Source organism: Salvelinus fontinalis, chromosome 17 (assembly GCF_029448725.1).
Source record: "Salvelinus fontinalis isolate EN_2023a chromosome 17, ASM2944872v1, whole genome shotgun sequence".
Taxonomy (NCBI): Eukaryota; Metazoa; Chordata; class Actinopteri; order Salmoniformes; family Salmonidae; genus Salvelinus; species Salvelinus fontinalis.
The window spans coordinates 31,109,543-31,117,326 of NC_074681.1; the positions used below are offsets into that span (position 1 = coordinate 31,109,543).

General features: G+C 39.2%; 1 protein-coding gene across 9 annotated transcripts in view; it reads right to left on the reverse strand.

The window, feature by feature from the left end:
* Positions 1-7,458, reverse strand: part of LOC129814153 (nuclear receptor coactivator 2-like) — a 56,708-nt gene extending 49,250 nt beyond the window's left edge. For 6 of the 9 annotated variants that reach the window (XM_055866996.1, XM_055866990.1, XM_055866994.1 and 3 more), the window contains exon 1: positions 7,323-7,458. The gene's annotated coding sequence lies outside the window, so the exon portion shown is untranslated. The remainder of the gene's footprint in view (positions 1-7,322) is intronic. The other 3 variants (XM_055866992.1, XM_055866995.1, XM_055866991.1) reach the window with 1 other exon arrangement.
* Between the last annotated feature and the right edge of the window lie 326 nt (positions 7,459-7,784).

Below are 7,784 nucleotides of genomic sequence, written 5' to 3' on the forward strand. Positions count from 1 at the left end.
AGTCTTGATACAAAATTTTGAACAGAAGAACGGTTGAACGGTTGATTTTTTCTTTGTATTATCTTTTACCAGATCTATTGTGTTATATTCTCCTACATTCCTTTAACATTTTCACAAACTTCAAAGTGTTTCCTTTGAAATGGTACCAAGAAAATGCATATCCTTGCTTCAGGGCCTGATCTACAGGGAGCGAAAAATTACAAAAATGGGTGGAACCTTAAGAGGTTTTATGCACTAGTCTCATACAAAACGTCCTGATCTCGCGAGTTTAAATTCTGTTTCACAATACGGATATCCATGTAGAGAAACAGAATGCAAGCTTGCGAGATCAGGATGTTCGTACTAGGCTAGTGCTTAAAACCTCTTAAACCACTCCGTAATTTGCAGTGAGTGCAAAGGGGAGAGTGGGACTAATGTAACACGGGTTAATGGTAGGGTAACTTGGGGTAAAATGCCACTCTACATCATAATCATTTTTGGGGAGTGACTTAAATGGTGAGGAGACAGATTATATTTTTAGGTGAGCAGGGAAGGTGTTGGGAGGGGGGGGGGGGGGGGGGGGGGGGGGTGACATGAAGTGGTTTATGTTAGAAGTTAAGGCATACCCCTGGTGGTGGATTACCCCAAGTTACCCTAACAGGTAGACAGACCTACATTATATTCACGGTATTTATGCTAATTTTGGGGGACAATTCAGCAACGGGATGGCAACTACACTGAACAAAAATATAAAATGCAACATTTAAAGTGATGGGACCATGTTTCATGAGCTGAAATTAAAGTTCTCAGAAGTGTTCCACACGCACAAAAAGGGTATTTCTCTCAAATTGAGCGCACAAATGTTTACATCCCTGTTAGTGAGCATTTCTCTTTTGCCAAGATATGCCACACGTGTCAGGTGGATGGATAATCAAGAACCTGATTAAACAGCATGATAATTACACAGGTGCACCTTGTGCTGGGGGGAAAAGGACACTAAAATGTGCAGTTGTCACACAACACAATGCCACAGATTAGAGGTCAACCGATTAATTAGGGCCGATTTCAAGTTTTCATAACAATCGGTAATCGGCCTATTTGGACACCGATTATGTTGCAAACCACGAGGAAACTGCGTGGCAGGCTGACCACCTGTTACGCGAGTGCAGCATCAAAAGGACCTTGTGGCTACAAGGAGCCAAGGTAAGTTGCTAGCTAGCATTAAACTTATCTTATAAAAACCAATCAATCTTCACATAATCACTAGTTAACGTAGTAATATCACCCATGTGTAGTTACCTAGCTTGTTCTGCGTTAAGCATCAGCTGTCTGAGCAGCTCACCGATCACTGTACCTGTACACAGCCAATCTGTAAATAGCACACCCGACTACCTCATCCCCATATTATTACTTACCCTCTTGCTCCCCAGTATCTCTACTTGCACATCTATCACTCCAGTATTAATGCTAAATTGTAATTATTTTCACCTCTAGGGCCTATTTACCTACCTCCCTACATTTGCACACAATGTACATCGATTTTTCTATTGTGTTATTGACTGTATGTCTTGTTGTTTGTCATACTGCTTTGCTTTCTTGGCCAGGTCGCAGTAGTAAATGATAAATTGTTCTTAACTGGCCTACCTGGTTAAATAACGGTGAAATAAATATATAATCAATGCGGTGCCTGTTAATTTATCATTGAATCACAGCCTACTTCAACTTCGCCAAACAGGTGAAAAAAGACCAATCGTTGCACAAATTTACCTAACTATAAACATCAATGCCTTTCTTAAAATCAATACACAGAAGTATATTTTTTTAGTTCAAAGAAATGCATGTTAGCAGGCAATATTATTGTGTCACTTGTCTTGCGTTCAGTGCAATCAGAGTCACCATTTCTTCCTAACAAAGACCGTAATTAATTTGCCAGAATTTTACATAATTATGACATAACATTGAAGATTGTGCAATGTAACAGCAATATTTAGACTTGGGGTTGGCACCCGTTTTATAAAATACGGAACGGTTCTGTATTTCACTGAAAGAATAAATGTTTTGTTTTCGAAATGATAGTTTCCGGATTTGACCATATTCATGACCAAAGGCTCATATTTCTGTGTCTATTATATTATAATTAAGTCTATGATTTGATATAGCAGTCTGACTGAGCGATGGTAAGCAGAAGCAGGCTCGTAAGCATTCATTCAAACAGCACTTTACTGCGTTTGCCAGCAGCTCTTAGCAATGATTGATGCACAGCACTGTTTATGACTTCAAGCCTATCAACTCCCAAGATTAGGCTGACAATACTAAAGTGCCTATAAGAACATCCAATAGCCAAAGGTATATGAAATACAAATGGTAGAGAGAGAAATAGTCGACGTGTCATAATTCCTATATCTACAATCTAAAACTTCTTAACTGGGAATATTGAACAACCAGCTTTCATATGTTCTCATGTTCTGAGCAAGGAACTTAAACGCAAGCTTTAAAAAAATATATATATATTTAGACATTTACATTTTTTACATTTTAGTCATTTAGCAGACGCTCTTATCCAGAGCGACTTACAGTAGAGTGCATACATTTTTTTACATACTGAGACAAGGATATCCCTACCGGCCAAACCCTCCCTAACCCGGACGACGCCATGCCAATTGTGCGTCGCCCCACGGATTTGACACGGCACATATTGCACTTTTACCTTCAACACTGTTCTTGCATTATTTAAACATGTTTCACTATTTATTTGAGACTAAATATATTTTATGTATTGTATTAAGTTAAAGGGTTCATTGTTCATTCAGTATTGTTGTAATTGTTATTATTACAAATAAATATACTTTTTTTTTTATATATAAAAAAAAATGTTGGCTGATTAATCGGTATCGGATTTTTGGGTCCTCCAATAATCGTTATCGGTGTTGAATAATCATAAAATCGGTTGACCTCTACCACAAGTTGAGGGAGTGTGCAATTGGCATGCTGGCTGCAAGAATGTCAAAATCAAATCACATTTTATTGGTCACATGCGCCGAACACAACAGGTGGTAGACCTTCCCATGAAATGCAAACGTTCAATTCTCTGGCTTGCGTGTTTATTTCTCTACCATAAGCCACCTCCATTGTTTTAGAGAATTTGGCAGTGCGTCTAACCGATCTCACAACTGCAGACCACATGTAACCATGCCAGCCCAGGACTTCTACATCCGGCTTCTTCACATGCGGGATTGTCTGACGCCTTCCACTCAGACAGCTGATGAAACTGTGGGTTTGCACAACCAACGAATTTCTGCACAAACTATCAGAAACCGTCTCAGGGAAGCTTACTTGCATCCTCACCAGGGTCTTGACCTGACTGCAGTTCAGCATCGTAACTGACTTCAGTGGGAAAATGCTCATCTTCGATGGCCACTGGCACACTTGAGAACTGTATCAGGCAGGTAGCGTATATGCCATTGTGTGGGCAAACGGTTAGCTGATTTCAACGTTGGGAACAGAGTGCCCCATGTTGGCGGTGGGGTTATGGTACAGGCAGGCATAAGCTACGTACATCGAACACCATTGCATTTTAATCAATGGCAATTTGAATGCACAGCGATACCGCAATGAGATCCTGAGGCCCATTGTCATGCCATTCATCCGCCGCCATCACCTCATGTTTCAGCATGATAATGCACAGCCCCATATCGCAAGGATCTGTACACAATTCCTGGAAGCTGAAAATGTCCCAGTTCTTCTTTGGCCTGCATACTCACCAGACATGTCACCCATTGAGCATGTTTGGGATGTCCTGGATCGACGTGTATGACAGCATCTTCCAGATCCCACCAATATCCAGAAACTTTGCACAGCCATTGAGTGGGAAAACATTCCACAGGCCATAATCAACAGTCTGATGAACTCCACGCGGCGGAGATGTGTCGCAGGAGGCAAATGGTGACCACACACCAGATACTGACTGGTTTTCTGATCCCCGCCCCTACCTTTTTTCAAGGTATCTGTAACCAACAGATGCATTTCTGCATTCCCAGTCAAGTGAAATCCATAGATTAGGGCCTAATAAATGTATTTCAATTCACTGATTTTCTTATATGAACTGTAACTCAGTACAATCTTTGAAATTATTGCATGTTGGGTTTATATTTTTGTTCAGTGCAGTTAAAATATCACATTTGAGATCTAGCTAATGATTAGCCCAATAGGGCAAATGCAGATAGGCTGAATAATGGGATTGCCTATTTATTAATAGCCACTATGCTGCATTAGTTAAGCTACAGGTGGTAATGCTTATTGCTAACAGCATACCTGATCATATAGACCATGCATATATGCATGGTCCAAAATGTTAAAATAATTAACTAATCATTTTACCACTAGCCTGTTAAAGCCTCATTTCTGGAGGTATAAATTATATTTTAAAATTGTGTCAGCATAGTTTAATTGTCATTCATTTTAGAGTAGAATGTCCTTTTAAACCCCCCCCCCCCCCCCCGACCTATCCCCCTCGCTATTTTCCCCCTCGCTATTTTCCCCCTCCCAGAGGAAACACTGCACTCTCACAGCCTATAAAAACGCACGCACACGCGCACAGGAATCGATAAATTGAACAACGCGGCAACAGGAAGTGCTTCAAGTTGAAGACTGAGTATGGGGCTTCACAGTAAGAGATCGAGAACATTTAATTCCACGAGAGAGAGACTTCCATTAGTCATGTGAACGCAGCCTGGAATGAACATTCAAGGGCTTTGGATAAATGAATCATACAGTAATAGTACACACTACCGCTCATAATCAGGTCACATAAGAATGGATGTATACAATGTCTTATTTTCCATGCAATGCAATTACAGAGAGCAGGGGAAAACCCAGCAATTTCAATGCACATTTGAAAAGGCAGGAGGAAAGCACAGGGTGAGTTGGGGCATTCCATTTTAAAAAATCATGCAGTGTTTCAAATATCAGACTTCTGATTATTTTGAAATAGGTAAATAAACTCAATGAAATAGGAATGGCTTATGTCCCTTTAAAAACCAGCGGACCCCCTTTAACATGGTATTTTCAAGTTCGGGTTAAAGGCTCAATGCAGATGCTTTTATCTCAATATCAAATCATGTCTGGTTAACAATTAAGTACCTTAATGTAATAGTTGTCAACTTAAAATTGTAAAAAATATATTTTTGGCAACAAAAAAAACTTTAAGCCAAGAATTTTGCTAGGACCGTCTGGGAGAGGTCTCAGTGGGGAGGGGAAAATTCCAAAGCGCTAGTTAGCTTTGTTATTGGTCTATTAACTAAATTACCGCCTGGTGTTGTCACCAGGCAAGCAGAAACTCCAATGCAGAACCTGCTGATTAGAAGGTCCTGTGTAGATTGTATTTTCAACTAGTAACTATCATTAATTGACACTGATACATTTTTCTTCATACTTTTAGTGTTCTTTTCATCAAATGTTGTACAATGAGATACAAACCAACAGAAAAATTGCATTGACTGCACTGGGCCTTTAAGCCTGCTAACGGAAAAACGACCCTGTCAAGTCCCAAGCTTCATCCCGCTCCTCTGCCATTGGGGCAGACATTATTATATTGCTCACCTGGTTTGATGATTCCAAGCCACTATGTCTGCATTTACATAGGCAGCCAAATTCTAATATTTTTTCCACTAATTGGTCTTTTGACCAATCACTTCAGATCTTTTAACATCAGGGCTTTTTCAGAGCGGATATGATGGTGAAAAGACCAATTAGTGAAAAAAATATCAGAATTGGGCTTCCTGTGTAAATACAGCCAAAGGATCACTCGTTGGGAAAGCAGACAAACTCATAAAGGCTCTTAATGTGTATAGCAATGCAATCCATTCTAAATAACTTACTGTTTACTGTAATGCACTGTGTTAGAAGCACATGCCAAGCCTTTGGCATAGCCTATTAAATATGGCAATTTTAAGGGCTAAAAATGGCTCTAAAATTATAAGCAAAATAAGATATTCAAAATAACTACAAAAATATTAAGTTGCTTGTTATCGCTGTCAACGATGTTCAGTTTCATGTAACATTCCTGCATTTAATAAGGAGAAGAGGGAAAGTAAAAGAACAAGAAATGCTGCTGTGTAATGCAATACCTTTCAAAGTTCACTACTCTGTAAAACAGCAGCAGAGAACAAATAGTCTTTAAAAGGGCCAACAAAGACCACTAGTCTCTACCAATATATTCTAGACCAATAGGTCTAGATCCAGCTTCTTCCATCCAATCTTTATATTTAAACTAATAGCACTTTGACTTATTGGGTGAGATTTCACTATGGATAACATGCACCTGCCATATGGTCAACCTTCTGCAGGCCAATTGATTGGTGGCCCACTGGCCCTTCTCAATGTTAACTGTATTTGATTTTGGAGCCATTATTCCATGCTCCTCACACTTCTTACTAGCATTTCAAAAAATGAGTCATCATGATTCACGCATACAGAGTAAAACAGGTTCTCACAACAAGGAAAACAATAAAATAAGACTGATTCCGATATGTGTTTTAACTGTTGAGTGACTGACTACTGGTGATAAGACACTCAAACCATCAACACTTAGGTTACAAGATCTCATTGCCAAACTCAACGAGTTATATTTTAGAAATGTGTCACATACAACTAACTATGGTGGGAACACTTGTTATATTATGTTCGCCATATGACGTCACCGTCAAAGGTTGATGAAAAGTTAGGGTACATTTTTTTAATGATCTCACACCTCAATGTTACACCTTTCCGAACGCAGACATTTCTAGTTGTTACACAGTTGAGACTAAATAACAATCGGAAATGTGGTACCGAGCTTGCTGAGGATTTCCTACTTAAAAACTCGTAAACCACAGTGACGTTTGGTTATTCAACCGCAACTGTTATTTTGGTTTCAATAAGTTATTTTGCATGATGCAGAAACCTCAAACTATGTGCAGTTTACCATGTTCGCTATCGGCATGTCGTGCAATACCTTCAAATGAATCTGCCAAAAATAAATCTCCTTAGCCTGTGTTTCAAATAGAAAAGTTTATGTACTTACAAACCAAAAACAATTCATTTAAATTGCTTCGTAAACACATTTTAAGTTCAATTTCATTGAATTCTCAGCAACGCTTCACAACAAAACTAGTCTAGCGTAAGAATCATCCCCGAACCATCTAAAGAAATATCTCGCTTCAGACAACAAGCGACAACGCCGCTTCTCAGTGTTAAGACTAAACTGACATTACGGATTCTATAGCCTACCATATATTTTATATAACTGCACAAAAACATACTTCTATACTACAAAACACATCCATTGTAAGTTATTCTCAATTTACCGTAACTTGAAATCCCATAAATGCAAACTGTTATGCCAGGACCTTCGAAATCGGGAAACGGCAATGTAAAGGCACTGCCGCCATGTTCCTCTGCGATGACTGGGTGCTTGTTTATCTTACCAGTAGTCCTCCCCCACACGCGCAGGGCATCAGCACTCATTACCACAATAGACTTTGCTGCTCACAGAACAGACGGCAAGAATGATGACACTGCAGCCAGCCATAGCAGCTAAAAGCCAGACACAATGCAATGAATGCCCAGTTAAAGTTTGTTAGCCACAACTAAATAGGATGTTTACACTGCATTTTTAACTTTAATAGGTTGCGTTGTTCTTCCTTGTTTACTAAAATAAACATGACATTATGAAGTCTTTCAAATGTAGCCTAGTCTACTAAATAGTAAACACCCTTTTATTAAGGCCTAAATTCATTTTAATTTGACTAAAAAAGTAACATTTAATC